We start from the raw sequence: 20,194 nt of genomic DNA, 5'->3' as shown, positions 1-20,194 counted from the left end.
TGTTACGGATATAGTCCAATATCATTGTTAAACTGCAACTCAAAAATATTTACTGGGGTTAAGCTAATATATTAAACAGCATTAATAGTTCACACTCATACACAGTGACCAGGATGTTTTTACTCTATAAGGCATTTGAATGGTCTCTTCTATGCATTAATTTGTACAGTAGTTCCTGGCAGTAGCATTTTTCACCCCTGTACAAGTTTACATGTTGAACATCAAAAATGCATTTGACAGTGCATATCTTTGGGCCACTTTGAAACACTTTGCCTTTAGCAGTGCTCCAACCTCTGCAATACACGCTATATACTGGATACCTCCAACTAAAAGCTGATAGGATTTTAATGCAGGAATTCAGTATGGAATTGAGGGATGAAGTAGTTGTCCTCTTCTATCTGTCCATTTTCATTTATACATCAAACTGTTAGTGCAACGATTGTGACAAAAGAAGAATGTAATTCCTTTCTCCTGCAGGGAGCATAAATGCCTGCTTTCTAGGTAGATTAGTTGAGTTACTATATGCCAGTCATTGCATATTTTGTCAATACTGTGGAAAAGTGTGAATGTTGACTAGCTTAGCAATTTAAAATAGTGGTAACCTACTCTTTGCTATGCTTCAGCTATATAGTACGGTAGTGTGGGTCTCTCCTAGGCCTCCAGAGTATTTGAAAGACTCTCTAAGTCCACCACTTAGCAGAGATCTTTTTGTTTCCTCGCCACATGATGCCTGTGAGAGAGTGTTCATAAGTGGTGAGTGAATATAAAACTGACTAGAGGATATCGATTCTGTGTTTCAATGGTTAGATTCTCCTGTCAGATTAAAAACCATGTAGGTTGATGCTACTGTAGTAGGTTGCGATACCCCTGAGTAGTCAAGTGTGAATATAGCTGAAATCTAAATAAAATAGAAGTGGGTCAACATGTTTTTAAAAGAGATCCTTTGCGCTTCCTTAGGACCAGGAGAATGTACGATAAATGTTGAATGGAGTGTGGAGTTTCCACCCCAGTGGGGTTCAGTAGAAAGTGGTCCCCCTCTAGTAGGGTGATAACGTTGGACTTGGTCCTTTTTGCAGGGTCATCCCAGAACTTTTTGCCTTCCTCCTCTATTTTTTCTGACCTGTTGTTGGCTGTTTTATGACTCTGGGCACTTTACCGCTGTTGATCAGTGTTAAAGTGCATATGCTCTCCCTATTGTAAATTGATGTATGGATTAGTGATTCCATGATTGGCTGATTTGATTTATTGGTCAGACCCTAGTACAGTGCACTGAGTGTGCCCAGGGCTTGTAAACCAAATGCTGCTAGTGAGTTTGCAGCACTGGTTGTGCCACCCACAGAAGCAGCCTGTAAAAGTGTGTCTAAGGCCTGCCATTGCAGAGCCTGCATGCAGTCTGTTACTGCCATGCTGACAGGGCAAGTGCACCCACTTGCCAGTCCCTAAACCTTCCCTTTTCTTCATATCAGACACCCCTATGGTAGGCCCATGGGCAGGGTGCATTGTAAGTATAAGGTAGGGCATGCCCTGGTGTGTGTGGCATGTCCTAATAGTAAATTACTGCCATTTTCGTTTTTCACTTTTGCAAGGCTACCTGTTCTCCATAGGCCAGAATGGGCAGTTAGATTATTACATCTTATAATCCTAACTGACTCAGGGAACATGGTGGAAATTCGAGTTGAGTATTCCTGAACTCAGAATGATAAAATACATCTTTTAGTGAAGTTGATTTTAACATTCTGTGTTTGAAAATACCACTTTTAGAAAGTAGGTATTTTCTTGTCTAACTACCCAAGCCTGCGTCTGCTAGGTTGTGTATTCCTTGTCTGGAGTTTGAGTGACAGGGCTGGGGATTCAAGGAGACAGGGTGAGTCAGCCCAGTGGTGAATAGAGAGATCTGCATCTAGATGGGTGGGAGGCGTTTTACCTAGGACCTGAATAGGACTGTGCCTCCCCCCACAGTGCTGGCTCCACCTTCTGTGGTGCGTCTGATGTCTCTGACCTGCACTGTGAAAGGAGAGAAGGAGTCATGTCAACAGAGTGCTTCAGGGCTGTGCCTTCCCTCCACAATGCTGGCTACACCTCCTGTGATGTGTCTGATGGCTCTGCCCTGCACTGTGAAATGAGAGAATGAGTCATGTCAACAGAGTGCTCCAGGGCTGTGCCTTCCCACCACAATGCTGGCTCCACCTCCAGTGGGGCGTCTGATGTTTCTGCCATGCACTGTGAAAGGAAAGAAGGAAACAGAGTGCTCCAGAACTGGTTTGGACTAGGCAAAGGCCCCTCTGCCCTCAGAGGGCAAAGGATATTGGGGTATAAGTATTGGGACCCAGATCCCAAGAATTTAGATCACTTTTGGACTACAAGAAGAAACCTTTGCTGAGAAGAGGCACCTGAAGAAACTGAGGAGAGACTATTGGGGGATTAGCCTGCAGTGGTTGCCTGACTGCCAAAGAAAGTAGAAAGGACTTTGTGTGCACTTTATTCAACTTGTGAAGGATCTACAAGGGCTTGATAAAAAAGATTGCCTGCTGAAGTCTCAGGGACAACAGACTTCAACCCCCAGCTCCCCAGTGTTCTTTGGAAGTGCCTGCTGCTGTTTTGGGCCTTCTGAGGGACTGCGTGTCGCAAGGAGCTGGAAGCGTGTTAAAACGAAGAATGTTGCGCAGGTATGCCTTGTAGGTAAAGGTAGTAGTTTTTTTCTTCAAGTTACATCACAGGTTCTAGGTTACAGGAAGATGTTCTGATCCATAAAAGTGCCCTACCAGGAGCAGCCGCCTCGCTGTACATTACAACACATCTCCCCCCTTATAATGATCAAAAAATTCAAAAGGACTTCAGGTGATAAGATACACATGTCAGCAAAGGAGGATGCATTAACAACAAAAGATTATAACACCTCCGTGCCCACGCAAACCAGGAATGCCTTGAAGAAGAGCAAGGTGACAGAACGTAGCATGCACAGGTCAATACACGAAAACTGCATGATGTCCAAAGATCAACATGCTTATTCAAAGCAAAAGAAATTGTCCTCCTAGTTATCCAACTGCACAGTCTTGGCACAGTCCCCAGTCCCGTCAAAACGGTCCAACAAACAGGGAGGGAAGGATCTCCTCCACGACAGTAAGAGGGCAAAGTAGGTCTTCAGTTCCAACTTGAACCGGTAAGTCCACAGGGGGAACTTAAGGAAGAGAGTGTCCCAATGTAGCATGCCAAGGACAGCTAAAACAAGGCAGTTAGGCAGAGAGCAATCACTGGTGTTACAGAACCAGGTCATCAGGACAGTGACACCTCTTCGAAGACAGCATTTAAACAGGCAGCAGGACATATAGGCAGCATGGGAAGAACATTTCTTCCATAACAGGAGGTTGATAGCAGGCTCCCTAGAAATACCAGCAGAAACTGGCACGCCCAGGCTAGGGCTGACCGTTCACAGGTGGAGAGGAATGTTAGGAACTTTTGTTACTCATTTGGGGAACACTCACCCAAGTTCAGCAGGCACTGGCACGTCCACGATGGGGCCGACCGGTCTTTTGGTCACTGGTGAGGCTTCAGGACTTCCAGCTTGCTTCTTTCAAAATGTGCTTCTTCAGTTTCTTAGGTACCAGTCCATTCAAGGTAGCTCACGTACGTTCTTTCAGATCGTCGCCAGTGTTAAAACGAAGAATGATGCGCAGGCAGGTCTTGTAGGTAAAGGTAGCAGATTTATTCTTCAGGTTACATCACAGGTTCTAGGTTACAGGAAGATGTCCTGATCCATAAAAGTGCCCCACCAGGAGCAGCCTCCTCGCTGCTCAGCCCTTCCACACCAACTGATTCACCTTCCAATACAAACACACTGAACATTCTATATGACCTCATCATAGGCTGAGCAGCAAGACAGAGAACTACTGTAGGGAGAGTGCATTGGGTAATTAGTACAGTACAACAAAGCACGACTCAAGAGGGAGAAGCATGTTGCCATCGCAGCCGCTGCCATCGCATCTTGGATGTCGCCGCTGTAGCTGACCCATTGCACCGCATCTCAAGAAATGTCCCACAACCCCGAAGAAGCGTGTCGCAGCCGCTGCCGTTGCAACTCTGAGTAAGGATGTCGCCGCTGTAGCTGTCGCATTGCACCGCATCACAAGAAACGCCCCGCATCCACGGAGAAGCGTACAGCCGTCTGAGCTGTTGCCGTTGCATCACTGAACAAGGGTGTCACCTCTGCAGTTGTCGCATCGAGCGGAAGTGTCTCGCATCGTCAGAGAAGAGTGTTGCCGCCAAAGCCGCTGTCGTCGCATCCCTGAACAAGGGTATCGCTGCTGCAGCTGACGCAGCGAGTCGAGACTTCTCGCAACATCAGAGAAGTGTCCCGCATCAGGAAGAACTTGGCGTCTTTATTTCTTTGCACTGAATCTTTGCCGCATCTTCATCTTTTCAACACTTTTGTTGTGGAAGCGTGACGCATCGTAAGGTACATTGACTCAAAGTGTCGCATTTTAAGAACTAAAGAGAACTAAGCTAAAACCTACCATTTTAAGTACAGTATTGTGGATTTTTGTCGTTTGTGGTCTTGTGATAAGTCTATATAAAGAATACTTATTTTTTATATAAAACCTGTGTGGTGTCCATCTGTAGTATTGTCACTTGACTACTGTTTGTGTTCACAAATGCTTTACACACTGCCGCTGAGATAAGCCTCTCTGCTCGTGCCAAGCTATCAAGGTGGTGAGCAGGGGTAATGTAGGAGTGTACTCCCTTACCCTGACTAGTGTCAAGGGTCCCTATTTTTCACAAGTACCTACCTGTGCCAACTAGAGCCCCCCAAATCCAACAGATACCAAATGATAGATCCTATCACTAGTTATCCAACCTAAATTGGAGAAGAAGGAAGAAGCAAGCAAACCGAAAACATGCAGAAAGAAAAGACAATAAGGTTACAATGTTTCTGATGTAAGATCGCCTTATCAGCCAGAAGGTTCCACAAAGTGGACCACTATTTGTGTCAGGCACTGCACGGGACATCAGACATTAAAGCGAGTACGGCATGCAAAAATACTTTGGACATAGCTTTGACTCGTCTACCGTGCTAGATTTGTCACTGGAAAGTGTTAATTTCAAGATAGAGCAGAGTATGGTTAAAAAATTTTGAAAACATAACAAGCATCAATGTGGTTATCGTATCTTCCATAGAGAACATAGTGGAGACATATTGTTATGTATTGTGTGTTAAATTATCATGTTATTCATATCTCGTGTGTCAAATCGAGATAGAGCAGCACCATGATCACATACCGTGTGTCCTACACTGAGGTATATCATAAAGTAATCCCCATGCAATGCATTCACCCCATCGCCTTACCTCCTGAAATCAGGACATATACTCCATGTGTCAGATCGAAAGGGTGCACTCATTCACGCACTACGATGGAAATGAAAAAAGAGGAATCTGTAAATAGGTTCTCTTTAGCATGTCCGGGTATGTGTTAATATCAGCAGAATACTGTTACTCACGGTTTCGCCAGGTACTATGTCTTCCTGTCGTCTGTCCGAATGTCTGATCCATGCCTTGTCATCGCACAGTGTTTTTTCCAGGCTGGGCTGGAAGGAAGCTATCGCGCATGAGTGGCCACCATCTTGAAACAGTAAAGATGTCCTAGGTGTAGCCACATTGTTATAGTAGTCGTCCGGAGATGTCAAGAGTGGTGATAGAGTATAAATTGGATGTATAGATCAACAATAGTATCTTTATAAACTTTGAGGGGTATGTGAAGGCCCTTCATGTGTGTAAGTGAAGTCTAGGTATAGTTGACAGAGAAAACGCTTTAATACATGGATGTATCTCTTGAAGTTATGTCACCAACGTGTGGTACACATATCCTAATGTGCATGTCGTGAATTAGTTGCATATTGGATTGCCATGACACATATCGGTTCTTATTAGATTAAGGGGACATTGTAGAGTCACTTATCCAAGAATTTTGTGTATATCATGACAATTAAACTGATACATGGGATGTATATCCTGTGGTAGCAACACTAAAATGTTGCGACAAGAATATCCTAATGTTTGGGCATTAGGTATGTTTCACAGTAAATAGCCAATATCCATTTTGGATGTTTTATAAAGTTCGGGAGCTTAGTTGGATGGATCAGTTACACAAGAGTTGTGTTGAACTAGGTATGTCAAGAGAGCCGGGCTGGTTTCATTGTAGTTCGGTCCAAGGAACCTCATTATTCAATCCGTGGATGTGCGTTTGGAGGCGAAAAACCCAACTTAGCTTCTTTCTGAATAGTTCTGTGGCATCCCATGATGGATTGGCCTCTAAAATAGTCCATGCAACATCTTCTGGTGAGTGTTTGGATTCAATGAATGGTTGCACATCTTAGTAGTGCTGCGTCCGCAACGAATGCTTTTGTGCTCCCCTATCCTGATCTTGATAGGTCTTGTGGTCATTCCTATATGGTTGAGTTTACAGAGAAATGTAATAGATATATGCAATTACTTACCTAGCAATTAGTGTTTTTTTTTGTGTCCATGTGTAGTTGCCGATATCCAGTGTTTTAGTGAGCCTGGTTGATGCACATGTATTGCATGTGCCACACGGATAGTGCCCTGTCACTGAAGGGAGATTCCACAGTGTTGTCTGTTTGGGAGTTTTGTTGGGTCGTGGTCTGGTGTGCACTAGAAGATCTCTTAGATTCTGCATCCTCTTTCAGGCAAAACATGGGCGTGGAGGGTCTAGGTTTCCTGCATTTATGATATTCCAATGTTTCATAATGATGTTCTCCCCTCTCTCTTACCTTTTTGGACAGGATTATGTGTATATGACTGCTATACATAAGACTGGATGCAGAGTTTCAGGTTAGTTAGAAACAACCTGTTGCCTTCGTCTGTAAAGTGCACTCCATCATTTCTATAAATTCCATGCATGTCAAAACGCAGGTTGTTGTTATTGATTGAGCCCATATTATAATTTCTGAGGAATGCAGAAACAGTTTTATTAACATCGTTCCTTGCTTTGTCAATCTGTGGACAGAATTGATTTGACCTCTTCCATTTCTGTCTTTGGGATATATTAGAGTATACAAAGACAGTGTGAGGGAAAAGCGACCTCAGTTCTGCAAAGGTATCCTTCATTAGGATCTCTAGCCCTACCACAGTCAATGTGCCTAGGTCATTGCCATCACAGAGCATAATCATGAGGTGAGGAGCTCAGCAATCCACAGAGGTTTTAACCAAAGCCAGCAGACTGATAAAACTTTAACCCTCTCTGGCCAAATCAAGAAATTTCCACATTGGCAAAACCAAGGGGCATATTATCAAGAACGGCGTTACAATTATCGCCGCTTTAGCGGCAGGAAACTGCCGCTAAGGTGGCAATAATGGGCTTGATAATATGCCCTTGTAAATTCCCATAGCATCCCAGGTTCTGGTGTGAACCTGGGCTGCTCTGGGAATTCACAAGGGCATATTATCAAGCCCATTATCTCCGCTTTAGCAGCAGTTTCCTGCCGCTAAAGTGGCGATAATTGTAACGCCGTTCTTGATAATATGCCCCCAAGTCCCTGTTAATACCTCATTTTTTTACAGCTTCTGTAGTCCAGTAGACGTAGCTGTGGCCAACAAACTACACTCTAAGCATTTTGAAGAGAAGGAGCAATAGCACTTAGTAGAAGGATGGAGCTGAATGGGGTATTTTCCCAAAAGAAAAGCAGTTAAAATTGAGGTGTTTAAAATATATATATATTTGATTGACATCTGACCTATTGGTTCCTCCAGGTTGCTTGATATACTGAGCTAACAGTGTATTGGGGGGAAAGGGTGTTAAAGAGACAGAGCATTTTTTTTAAAGTTGAGTTACTACACAATTTAAGTAATGATCACCTTTAATTTCGAAATCGGGACTATGTAATAAATTGCTGTGCAGTATTTAAATTTTAAAAAACAGAAGCTAAGTATAGGTTTGGACTCCCCTTTGTCACGATTACTCCGTGATGATCACAAAGAAATCGCATAGAGAGTAATCTCTTTTTGAAAGAGAGGGAAAGGGTTAACAGGTGCTAACCATTCACAGGTGGAGGTAGAGTAGTCTGAAATGAAAGACATGATTTAATCTGCTGCCTTTCTCATGATCGTAGAGTGGAAAGTTGAAGAGGTTGCCATTTTACAGTTGCTTTGTAAGGGAGTGGTGTACCACTCTTGTGCTTAGTTTTTATAAATCCTTATAGCTTAAAAACTATCCAAAAAGAGCTACTACAATACAATAATCTACGAACTCAATTCACTGGTATCTACATAACTTTTTAATTATTTCAAAAATTTACATTAGAAATGACGATGTATATGGGAGTTTACTTAAACAGAACATCACAGTGATATGAAAAAAGATGTCAGATGAACTATATCTAGAAGAAGGTATGCGTTTAAGATGTTACCACCGAATGTTTTGGGAAGTTCTAGGAATATGAATTAGTGCGCTTTTATTTCATGGTGTACTTTATAGATAAATAACAGTATAGTATTGTTGAAAGTTACAATGCATTTAAAAGTTAGAATGTTTTAAATGTCTAAGAATTATGTGCAGAATGGATACATCTATGTTATTTGCATTCAGGGAATTGTAGTGATTTTATTCAAATTATTAAACAGGAGTAATGTAGTCACAAATAAAAGATAAGAAAATGTGCTGTGCCTGTATATGAATTATAAGTAGTAATACTTGGTAGATATGTACTAGGAAGTGTTTGTCAATGTGGTTTTTAACTTATATGACCTGCTTACATATGTTTAGATGGTGAGATATGTTTTTCTGATTGCAGATAGTTATATGTATGAGGAGGCTCTTGAGTTTACTTAAAGACATAGACAACTATATATTTTTGGAAAGATGGCCTGACGGTATATATCTATTATGAAATCACGTATGTGTTTACAAGGTGATCAATGTTCTTTAAGGCTGTTGAAAATGTCTTTTTTATGTTGGGGGTGATACATTTCTTTAAACATGCTGTTTTTAAAATAGAGGAGGGTTATTAGTGCAGAATGTCCCTTGAGAGTTCTTGTGCTAGCTACACTTAATGTGTAACATTTCTTTGAGAAATACTAAATTTATGTTTTAAAGAACCTAGAAATATAGGAGGAATTAGGTATATCTGCCATTAAGAAAAGATGTGCTTTGAAAAAGTGAGAATTGTTGTTTTCAGTTTTAGAATTACTGATGCATGTGCACACTGAGTAACAGAGCAATGTATGCTCCTAGAAAGCCATGTATCCAATTATATATTAAGTGTTATATCTAGACTTCACTCAAACATAGCTTAGTAGAAAAGGATAGATACACTAAAACAGGTAGTTTGGTACTGTCAGAGGACTTAGACAATGAGACACAGCCACAGTCCCAACTGTATGTATCTAACAACAATGGAGGTACTTTCACAGTCAGCCAGGCACTACTCAGGCCCTCATCCAATCACCCAGCCATCACTCATGCAGTCATCGAATCACTCACAAACTATCCACACACTTATTCACTTACCCAGGCACTACACATGCTCACTTGCAATCACGCAGACACTAATTATGTTATCATTGAACTATCCAGGCACTACCCATGCATTCATCTAATCACCCAGGCACTAACCCTTTACTAATACAATCACCAAGGCTGTACCTATACAGTTATTCAAACACCCAGGCACAACCCTTGAACTCATCAATCCCCCTCTTACAACCCACTCACTCATTGAAATATTGAGGCACAATCCATGCACTCATCCAAACACTCAGGCACTACTCATGCACTCATCTAATTATGCAGGGAGTACCACTGCAGTGAACCTATCACTCATCCAGTACCTATGCGGTCATTTAATTACTGAGGCAATACTCTTGCACTAATATAATCACCCCAGCAGTACACTTGCTTTCATCCAATCACTCAAGCTTTAACAATGGACTCATGCAATCACTTAAACACTAGTCATGCACTCATCTAATCAGCCAGACACTACTGAAGCACTCATTCAGTTATCCAGGCACTATCCACTTACTTATCGAAGCACCAGGCACTACCTGTTCACACAACCAAAAATACATGGGCAGCAGCCATTTACTCATCCAATCATTGAAACACTACTCAGGTACTCAACCAATCTGCCAGGTGCTATGCATGCACTTAAACAATCATGTATGCACTATCCCTGCACTCTATAAATCACCTGTATAATATCTATGCACTCATGCCATCATTGAGGCACTGGAGTTGAACTCGTTTAATCATCCAACCATTATCTATGCTTATATTGAATTATTGAGGCATTGGTCATGCACTTATCTAATCATCCAGCTATTGTTACTCCCTGTTAACTGAGATAAATTAATACAGTTATAACCAGACAATTGATGCACATATTTAGTTCAATTTTAGCTAAACGTTTATGGTATACAACCTTTACAACAAAACTTTTACAACAAACTACCATTACAACGCAACTTTTACAACGCAAACTATTACAACGCATTGCTCTAGGGGGCGCTCTAGGATAGGGAATAGGTTAATTTACTATCCAATAACCTTCCCTACTATCCACGGGGACTGGAGTTGGAATAGTAAATTAAACTATTCACTATCCAGCACCCAAAAGCATTATGCGTTTTAATGGTATGCGTTGTAAAACTTACGATGTAAAGGTAGGTGTTGTAAAGGTAGGCATTGTAACATCATACATCCAACGTTTATGCATGAATTTCACCCTCAGCCATGGTGGACCGTCCTAGGTTAGTTTGGAAGTATATTTGTATTAATTAACAAGATTGAAACAGGGACTGTTGACTTGTATTTAAAAAGTGAAAAAGAAAATAATGATAACTGGGAAAAGTTTACTGTGTTCTTATTTGTAGAGGAACGCTTTGTCTTTTCGAAATCCTAATACTTTTTTCTTTCTTTATATTTTTTCACAGTGCTTCAACTGATGCAATAAAATTAACAAGTATGTTTTTTCGCATTCTACAAAATTACATACACAGACTGCTCCCCGGATGTTACAATTGTGTTATAGTTCATGCAGAAGATAGCAAAACTCTTTAGTTCTGGTGACATTTCATTGCATCTTCTCTCCACTTACGCTGGAACTTGTTGTCAGGAGCAGGGGCTGGAGGTCTGGAGACTGATGATCCATCTCCTTGTTTTATCTCTGTGCAATTTTAAGTTGCATCTTGTGACATGTTTGCAAGTGGTACAACATGTTTGTTGTACCACATGAATATTTTTTGCTCTGCCCGAGATAATGTATTCTCACATATACTGCACCTCATTTATTTAGTTGGGGTCTTCGATTTAACAGATGGAATTGTTTAAAAATCCCAAGATACGCTTTGTTTCTTCATTGTTGGTTCCTCATCAGAAGACTTTTCATGTGTAGCTAAGTCCTCCTGGTATCAACAACTACAACTAGCTGTTGGTCTTCCTCTTGTTGTTCTGATGCCTTTTCATTTTTGTAGAAATAGCCAACAAAAGTTAAAAACCAGCACAATTTTCAAAATCAGTTTGGGTGAGCCCCTATAACACACTAAACAGTACCTGGAAAGTTCAAGAAGGGAGAAATGGGTGTGTAAGTCCTTTCATAAAGGAAACTGTGTAAACCAAGGAAAGTTGGTAGAATTGTGCTAATGGCGAGTACTGTTGCGGAAAGTAGTTTTATAAAACTGTTGTTTATAAATGCGTTGTTAAAATAAAATTAAACCAATATGTTACTAAACAGCTAGACTCAAACTCTATGTAAAATTTGTCTATATATGTGTTTTACACTTTGTCATTTGTATTCGCTACTACAGACGTCATCGCGACCTCCGGTGTCACCGTGATCAAGGAAAATGCAATTTCGATATAGTTTTTTCAACGAATGAATACGAAGAGGAAAGTTAAATTAATATCTTACTAAACAGCTAGACTGAAAGTTTTTGTAAAGTATGTCTACATATATGTTTTACACTTCGTCAAACACATGGGGTATTCGCTGTGTGTCCTCGGTGATCCCGACGTTGTCACGTTACAGGGAGGTTATATTTAGAAAATAGAATTTGAAAAAAAACTTAGTAATTCGCTGAAAAAACTAAAGGTTAAAGAGATGTTATAGTTAGGCTGACATTTCACTCATACAAAACCAGAGAAATTCAGCAGTTATAGTTAGCTGAGCTAACTATAACTTGCACCCCGCAATGCTCTGCTTATGAACTCACACGGATCCCTTCCAATTTTAGTGTCATGTGGCCTAGGGGGATGGGGTCCTGTGGACCACTATTGGCTCGAGTGGAGGGTGTGGGGGCCCTCCCTCCGCATAACCGCACCAGTTGTTGGGGGTACCCCTCCCCTTTACAAATATCTGTTGGCCCCAGAGGATGGGCACCTCGGGACCGAAGTGGCTCTGGGAGGAGGCCATATGCCTCACCTTTTGGAAAAAAGATTGTCAGCAGCATGGGGTTGGCTCCGGGGGGGTTGGACGCAGATCTTGGCTTGTAAGTCAGGCCCTGAGGTCAATCCCATGCAACACACAAGCAAAGCTTGAGCACAATGTGGGGCTGGCCCCCCTTCAGCCATGCGTGGGGAGCATTTGACTTTAGCTATGGCAACATAAAAAATCCCTAGAAATTCACTGAAAAAAACAAAGGTTAACATAACTATATAGTTAGGTGACAGTTGCTGATTATCTACATATTACATCACTCCTGACATCTTCTATGACACCATTGAAAAGATCTCTGCAACATTTGCAATGAACTATTGATGAGATAACTGTGCATGGCAGGGACGCAAGTTTTAGTTTCCTTAGGGTACGACTTATTAGTTACCAGAGATAAATATAACTGGTGAATTTCAGTGCTCTTGTACATTTAACACATTATGTTGTCACTGTAATAGCCGACTAACTATAAAGTTATATATATATATATATATATATATATATATATATATATATATATATATATATATATATATATATATATATATATATATATATATATATATATCACAATGAAAACAAAGGTTAAAGATGCGTTATAGTTAGGTGAAAATGTCTGTTAAAATGTACTGTTTTAAACTAACAAAACCACTGAACTTCACCAGTTATAGTTATCTCAAGTAACTATAACTTGTACCCTAAACTAACTATAAGTCACTCCCCACCATGGATAGTGTTGTCATCAATGATGTATTTTCATATGTTGCAGTCATGTTATCAATGTTGTCATAGAAGATGTCATAAATAATGTAATATTTCTGGTCTCAACAGTGCATGGCGAGGGTGAAAGCTATAGTTATTCAGGGCACGTGTGACCAGTTATACTCTACTCTACTAACTATAACCTGCGTATGTCAATCACTACTTAGGACCTCACATATTGCATCACTCATCACATGTTAAATGACATCATTGATGATATCATTGATAACACCATAGTCATTTGTAATATAGAGTTACTGAGTGTACATGCGTGGTCCATAAAATGGAAATGGAATAAGCCTTGGAAGCAGGCTAACGGCTAGGGCGGTTGACCTTAAATCTGGGGAACGGGGTCCGAGTCTCAACAACGACACTCAACATCCTGTGATTCTGGGCAAGTCACTTAATCTCCCCGTGCCTAACAAAAATGAATGTGTCCTTGTGTAATGCAACTGGTGCTCATGTAAAGTGCTCTGATACCCAATACCTTCCGGTCAAGTTTACACTATTTAAAACTCCAGAGAGAAAAAAAAAGCAAGCTAATTGTGCACGTTAAAAGTTATATGGTGCACCATTTATAAATCACTAAAGAATGGGGTGGAAGTATTAGTCCATGTGAAACAAGATAAAGAGTAAACACACCGATGTAGATTGCTGAGGCATATTTAACAGTGGGTCGTGGCTTAAAGCCAAAGCCTGTTCTTAACAATTTGTGAGAAAGACCAAAGCTTATGTTGACAAAAGATTATCTACTTGTGGCTATCGGGGCATGTGCCTGTGTTAATTTGTTGTAATACAGTGCTATCGACAAAGTCTATGTAACAAGGATGTTTAGAAAGTGTGGATGCCTATTTTCAGAAGTTCGCCGAAAGTTTTATGGCACGGCAGATTGTTGAATGCACAGCAGGTCATGAGCCGGCTGCAGATGTAATCACGCCCGATGTAAGGCTGCAGAGGTAATGGTAGCCTATCGTAATAAAGCTTGTCAAAGATTCTAGCTTTGATTCTCACTAGTTGATTTAACCACCTGCTATCTGATCAAAATACAACAGTTTTGTATTTTATGATTTACAATTCCTACTACTTTGAAGGCCAATGATATTCCAACTGACCAGTTCAAAGAAGCATAATCAGCCTGTATATACTCCTTTATTCACACAGCTCCCTGTTTTGCCGATATCATTGAAATCATACCTTTATGGTTATGCTTTAAAATCACTTCTGTCTTAAACACTTTTTAATGCACTCTTAATCTCTTTGCGATTCACAAAATACACTGTAATAGCCTCTACTCACCCTTATCCCCTCTCTTCTCTCTCTCTCTCTCTCTCTCTCTCTCTCTCTCTCTCTCTCTTTTATCTCTCACTCCCTCACAGTGAACTTTCACAACCTTCTTGATCTATTCCATTCGAGAGAGAGAGGGAGGGAGAGTGGAAGAGAGTATGAGAGAGGGAGGGTGAGGCGAAGAGAGTCTGAGCGTGGGAGGGAGAGTGGAAGAGAGAGTGCAGGAGAGGGTGGAGAGTGGACGCAAGTGTTGGAGAGAGAGATGTATTGGGTCAGAGACGGAAACATTAGTGCATTGTTATCCTAGACACATCACTTAGTGTAGCTCAGGGACACGTGCATTGACAGCAGAAAGGCTTCCTTGATCACAGGGTGTGATTTGTTCGCTGCTCGTGTCTTTGTGCACGTCACCTCTTGTACGGAAAAGGTTAGAAGCGCTGTAATGCTGCAGGTTGAGTCTAAGGGGCATATCATCAAGGGATGACAATAATATTATCGCCGCTTAAGATCCTGTTTTCGGGCGAAAAGCGGCGATGATATTATCGCATCATCATCAAGGACAAGCTACCGTGTGATTCCTTGACTTATCGCCCATTTTTCACACGCCTCGCCACGCATCGATAATGAGATGCAAAGGAGGCGTGGCTGTGAAAACAACATTAGATAATATCGCGAAGCTATCAAGGAGGGTTGGTGATATATAAAACTGCGTTAAGTATCCCTTAACGCAGATATTTAACGTCTGTTAAATTCCTGACTAAGGCATACCTAACATTAGGGGTGGATTGTGTGGCTAAGACCACAGGCCCTATCATCTAGGATATCGCCGTTTTCCACCATGGAAAACTGCGGTATTCCCACTATCTCTGGAATTTTTATCACCTCAGCGATGCGCGTTGTTGATAATGCGCTAACGGGGTGATAAATTCCAGAGATAGCCAGCGATAAATATGTAAGCGCTAAGCTCATTTTGCGATATTTATCGCCGGCCCTTGATAATATGCCCCTAAGTGCTCTGCTGACAAGTTAAAGTGCCAATCTGAAGGTCTGCTATCATAGGGCAGACACAACCCCTGTCTTTCTGGAGAAGTGAAGCACAGCTGAGGGGTCTCTGCAGTGTGTTCAGTGTCCTTTAGCTGCACAGTGTCACTTGTCCAGGATAACAATGCGCTGTGTCTCCATCACCTGACATTCAAATACTCGGTAGTGGTTTTACACAATTATGGCCATGACATCTAACATTCAGAGCTGTTGCTGTCTTTGCACAGCTGTGTGTTGCAACGCAATCTATGTACTGCTCTGGGACTGCTGTACTAACTCATTGCAGTGCAAAGTGCCCATTTGTTGGTATTCGCAGAAATAGTGCCTCATTTATATTAATGAGGCAGGATTCCCTCTATGAATTTCTTTGAATGGCTGTGAATTCATTGGGGACCGGCACTTATTTTACTCATCAAACACTGACTGTGAGCAAGAGAGGGTAAAGCACACAAAGTGGAAAGAAAAGGGAAGAGAAAGACGGGAGAACCATGGCAAAGGGAGAGAACAGGAACCTGCTAGGATCAGGGAGATTCTGATAGTGGATGGAAGAACCATGAGGTAAATTTAGGTCTACCCATCCTTGGCATTAGGCACATTGGCATTTCAAAGCACAGACCACAAGTGTCTGTGCAGAGCTGTGGGCACCGGCACTCATCCTATTACAAATTAAGTTCTAAAGCCACTGACACACGGACGAGCTGCTATTCATCCAACCAAAGATTGTTCTGCATTCCCCAAAAGCATGTCATATCAAATGCAGCTAAATGCTTTAAAGCCTTTCACATACAAAGATTTTGGGCATGAAGCACATTTTTCATATGAACATCCATGCAGCCGTCCTAAAATCAAACACTGCAGACAGCAACTGAATCAGTCACTAAGAGCATCTGTAATTGATTTTAAAGAGCAACCTTGAACGCCAGTGGGGTTGTGATTGCTCGGAAGGGGCCACAGAGCTCACTTCACAGCCCCTTGGGTCTACAGTCGAACTTAGCAAACAGCAGCAGCGGGACAGCCCCAGGCTCCATGCTCCACTCTCCTGGCTCTGCTTAGCCTCCTGTCCCAAGGTATAGGGGTTATTGCTCCCCTGGAGTCCTCGTCCTCCTCTGTTAGGGGAGGGGGACAGGCTGCGTTTTATGACACACAGCTCATTGGCCAGGCGTCAGAGGGAAGAACACTTGTGACTCGCTGCCCCAGGTGTGCAGTTCACCTACCTCAGGCCTGGTTCCTCCCTGTTAAAACCGGCTTCCTGGGCATCAGGTCACTCACGGGTTATCGCATTTCCCCTTAGACTCTTGTCCTGACTGAGACCCTTGGGAACCGTTCTGGCCCTTTCAATCTGGTTTAGGGCCAGCCTGCTGGGAGTTCTTATCCCCCTTGGGCTTGGAAAGGGGTGCCCTGCCCCCTGTTCACTCTGTTGGCAAGCCACCACTGTAAGTTTCTCAGGATCCCTCTCAGGAAGGTCAGACAGATACTGTTTGAGTAGAATAGAGCACTCCTCCCAGAGACGCTCTGCTATCATCACCTGATTTAGGGACTGGTAATCATTTGCTTCCATCCCTCTCACCCACTCACTCCAGTCTCTCACTATGTCATGGACCCAATTCTCAAAAGGAACCCCGTCGGCCTTCTTGTTCTCACGGAAGCTCTGCAAGTACTAGGCTGGTTTCAACCCAAACCGCCTCATCAAAGCATCCTTCATGCACTCATATGTAAGACTGTCTTTCTCAGGCATCCTTTCAATTACTTCAGTCCCTTCCCGAGGGAGGCGACTCAGTAAAGTCGCTGCTATGGACTGACCAATAAGACCTTGAGCCGTACATGCTAGATGGAAGGCATGCATCCAACTGAGAATATCAGTGCCAGGCACATACATGTGTATCAATTCTTTTGGTACCTTGGGGGTGTTTTCCTTTGCCTGTGACTTTGAAGTTGACTCACCAGTCACAGAGCGTAGCCCTCTATCAGCTGCTAACTTGAGCTTCTCTTTCTCCAGGGCTATCCGCTCTTTCTCCAATTCCCTATCCTTCTCTTTCTCCTGTCTCTCCCTTTATTTCTCCAGCCTCTCCCTTTCCCTCCCCTTCTCCTTCCAAGCCCACTCTTCCTGTCTGACCCTTCGCAGCTCCTCTTCTGCTGGCGCACCATCCTTAGCTTCTCCCTCACAAAATCCCTTGCTTTCTCCTCTGCTAGATCCTTAGCTTCCTGGAGTTTCAGCTGCAGTTTAAGGGTCTCTGCTAGCTCAGTCCCTCCCAAGGAGGCGAATCCTGGGACAGGGGAAAAGGTAGTCCTTGAGATAGGGGGAGATGAAAGTCTAGGGGCAGGTCTAGGGAAAACCCGAGGGAAAAGCATGGGGGAAAGCCTAGGGGCTGGTATAGGGGAAGCCTGCACTGACTGACGTGGCAGGCTTGTGATAACAGTACTCTCCAACTCCTGCACAAGTTACCTCTTGCTCAAACATTTTGTCATGTGGCTAATCAAGTGCTCCCTGTCCTTAGAGCCTGGGACTTTCCACCCCCTGTCAGCACACATTTGCTTTAATTGCTCCACAGTCAAGTTCTGCAGTTCCGATTCCTCTCCAATGTTATCTGCCATTTTACATATAGCTTATGGGTAGCTGCTGAACTTATTAACTGGCGTCAGTGTCCGTTGAGACTAAAGTCTAGTGATCCAACACCGATTGCCACCATGTTAGACCCAGCTTTCTGGGCACCAGGGCACTCAGGGGTTACTGCTCTCCAATTTCATCTACTGGAGTGTTCCTCCATTGGTGTCCTGGGGCCCCCAGTACTAGTGGACCCAAAACTGGATAACCAAGTACTCCTCTCCAGCACTTCACTCTCTCAGGGTAGCGAGACAGAGCAGTCCAATGCTTACTCAAGGAGGTGAGGTGGGGTTAGACATTCAGAATACAGTGAACACCGTACCACCAGCTGATCAACTCAATGTCGGTCAGTGCTTTACGTTTTATAAAAGAAAAGTACTTTAATACACACAAGATAACTATACTACACATAAAACTAGGATAAACAGTGAAAACCAGGTGTCTCTACAACCCTCTGGGCCAGAGTTTTGACCCCAAACAGTATTATAGTGCCTAGACACCAAGCACTATAAAAACACAGTTAACTTGAAAACACACAATTAGCATTGCATAATACAGACCATATTTCACAGGGCTTCTCTCATTCGCTAGAGCCTTGATACCAATCTTTGGATGGAAAGGATATAGTTTCAGCATATGATGTGAAGTCAAATGTTCTTGATCAGCCCCTCAAACTCCACCCAAAGCAACAGAAGTGAGTCCTGAGTGAGGAGACTGCTCTAGTGGTGTCAGGGATCTGACCACAGGTGCCTGATGTCTTGGCACAGTTTACCGGAGTCCCACTAGTCCAAAGCCACTGGCTAGCTGTAGGAGGGTAGTAGCTGGACAGAGTGCCAGCTACTGCTTGTTCAGGCTCCCACAACACAGGGGAGGAGCTTAGAGGCATTTGATCTCACCTTCAAGAACTAGAATCAAGCTTCCCCCTCTCTGGCTCACTTGATGTGCTGCAAGATTCCTTTCCACACCAGCTTCCTTGATGTGCCGCAAGCTTCTTTCCACACCAGCTTCCTTGTCAAAAGCGCATACTCCACAAGTCTCACAGAAACAGCTGGTCTTCTCCTATGCTGCTGATGCCCTGGATTCTCATTGAACTCTTGGCAGACTTCATCCGTCAAAGAGAAAACTTCCTTATGTTCCAGACGCAGTGAGCAAGTGTCTTATCTCTTGCCTTCCCACTGTGGGTCGCGCCTGTATACCTTCGGACGGACCTGGTATTGCAGCCTCTTCAGTCATCAAACCAGTCTTGAACAATAGCTGGCCAGACTTTTATCACCTCTGATTGATAGGCTCATCCAATCAGAGAGTCTGCTACTTTTGCCTCCTGAATACACGTCCAATCACAAACCATTCATGGCATGTTCAATGCATGGCTAAAGCATGCACAGATGGCCTACAGTCTTCCCCGGTACTAGCATGTGCAATTCCCTAAAGAGGAATTTTAATTAACTCCAGACCAGGAGGCACTGACCAGTGGGGGAGGGTCCTCTTAGCGAAGTTAGTGCAGCTAAACTCAGATACAAGCTGAGTGTCTACCCCAGCCCACCAGGCCTCTGCATGGAAATGGACAGGGGGCACGGGGGAGCTGGGATATCCAGCAGAACAGCTCGCATTGCTCACACTGGCTCAACTCACCATTCTCCTCAGTACACCCAAGGGCTCTCAAGAACTCTCAAACACACGTCAGACAGGACCACAGGCATGGCCGACTGCACAGACTTGGTCAGGAGGGTGGCTATTGACTCACCCCTCTTGACTATAGATTTATTGCTGCCACCATTGTCAGTCTACCACAGCCTGGGTACAGTGGGCAGTAACCACTCTCTGAAAATGCCCCCTGGACCTCAGAGCCAAACTCTAGGGTCTGAATCCATGTAAACAGGGAGACCCTCAGTAGACATGTATGATTGTCATGCTCACTGAGGTAGGGATCTAGAAACTATATAGTAGCTTTTGAGTGACTTGCCTGGAGATTAGCATAAGGCAGGGGAAGCACTCTCTCCAGAGACATGCAGTCGGCTTCCCGTCCCAACACACCCCTGCAATTCCAGCAGCGTAAGGATTGGC

The sequence above is a fragment of the Lissotriton helveticus genome, chromosome 6 (assembly GCF_964261635.1).
Source record: "Lissotriton helveticus chromosome 6, aLisHel1.1, whole genome shotgun sequence".
Taxonomy (NCBI): domain Eukaryota; kingdom Metazoa; phylum Chordata; class Amphibia; order Caudata; family Salamandridae; genus Lissotriton; species Lissotriton helveticus.
Note: the sequence above shows the minus strand (reverse complement) of the source record.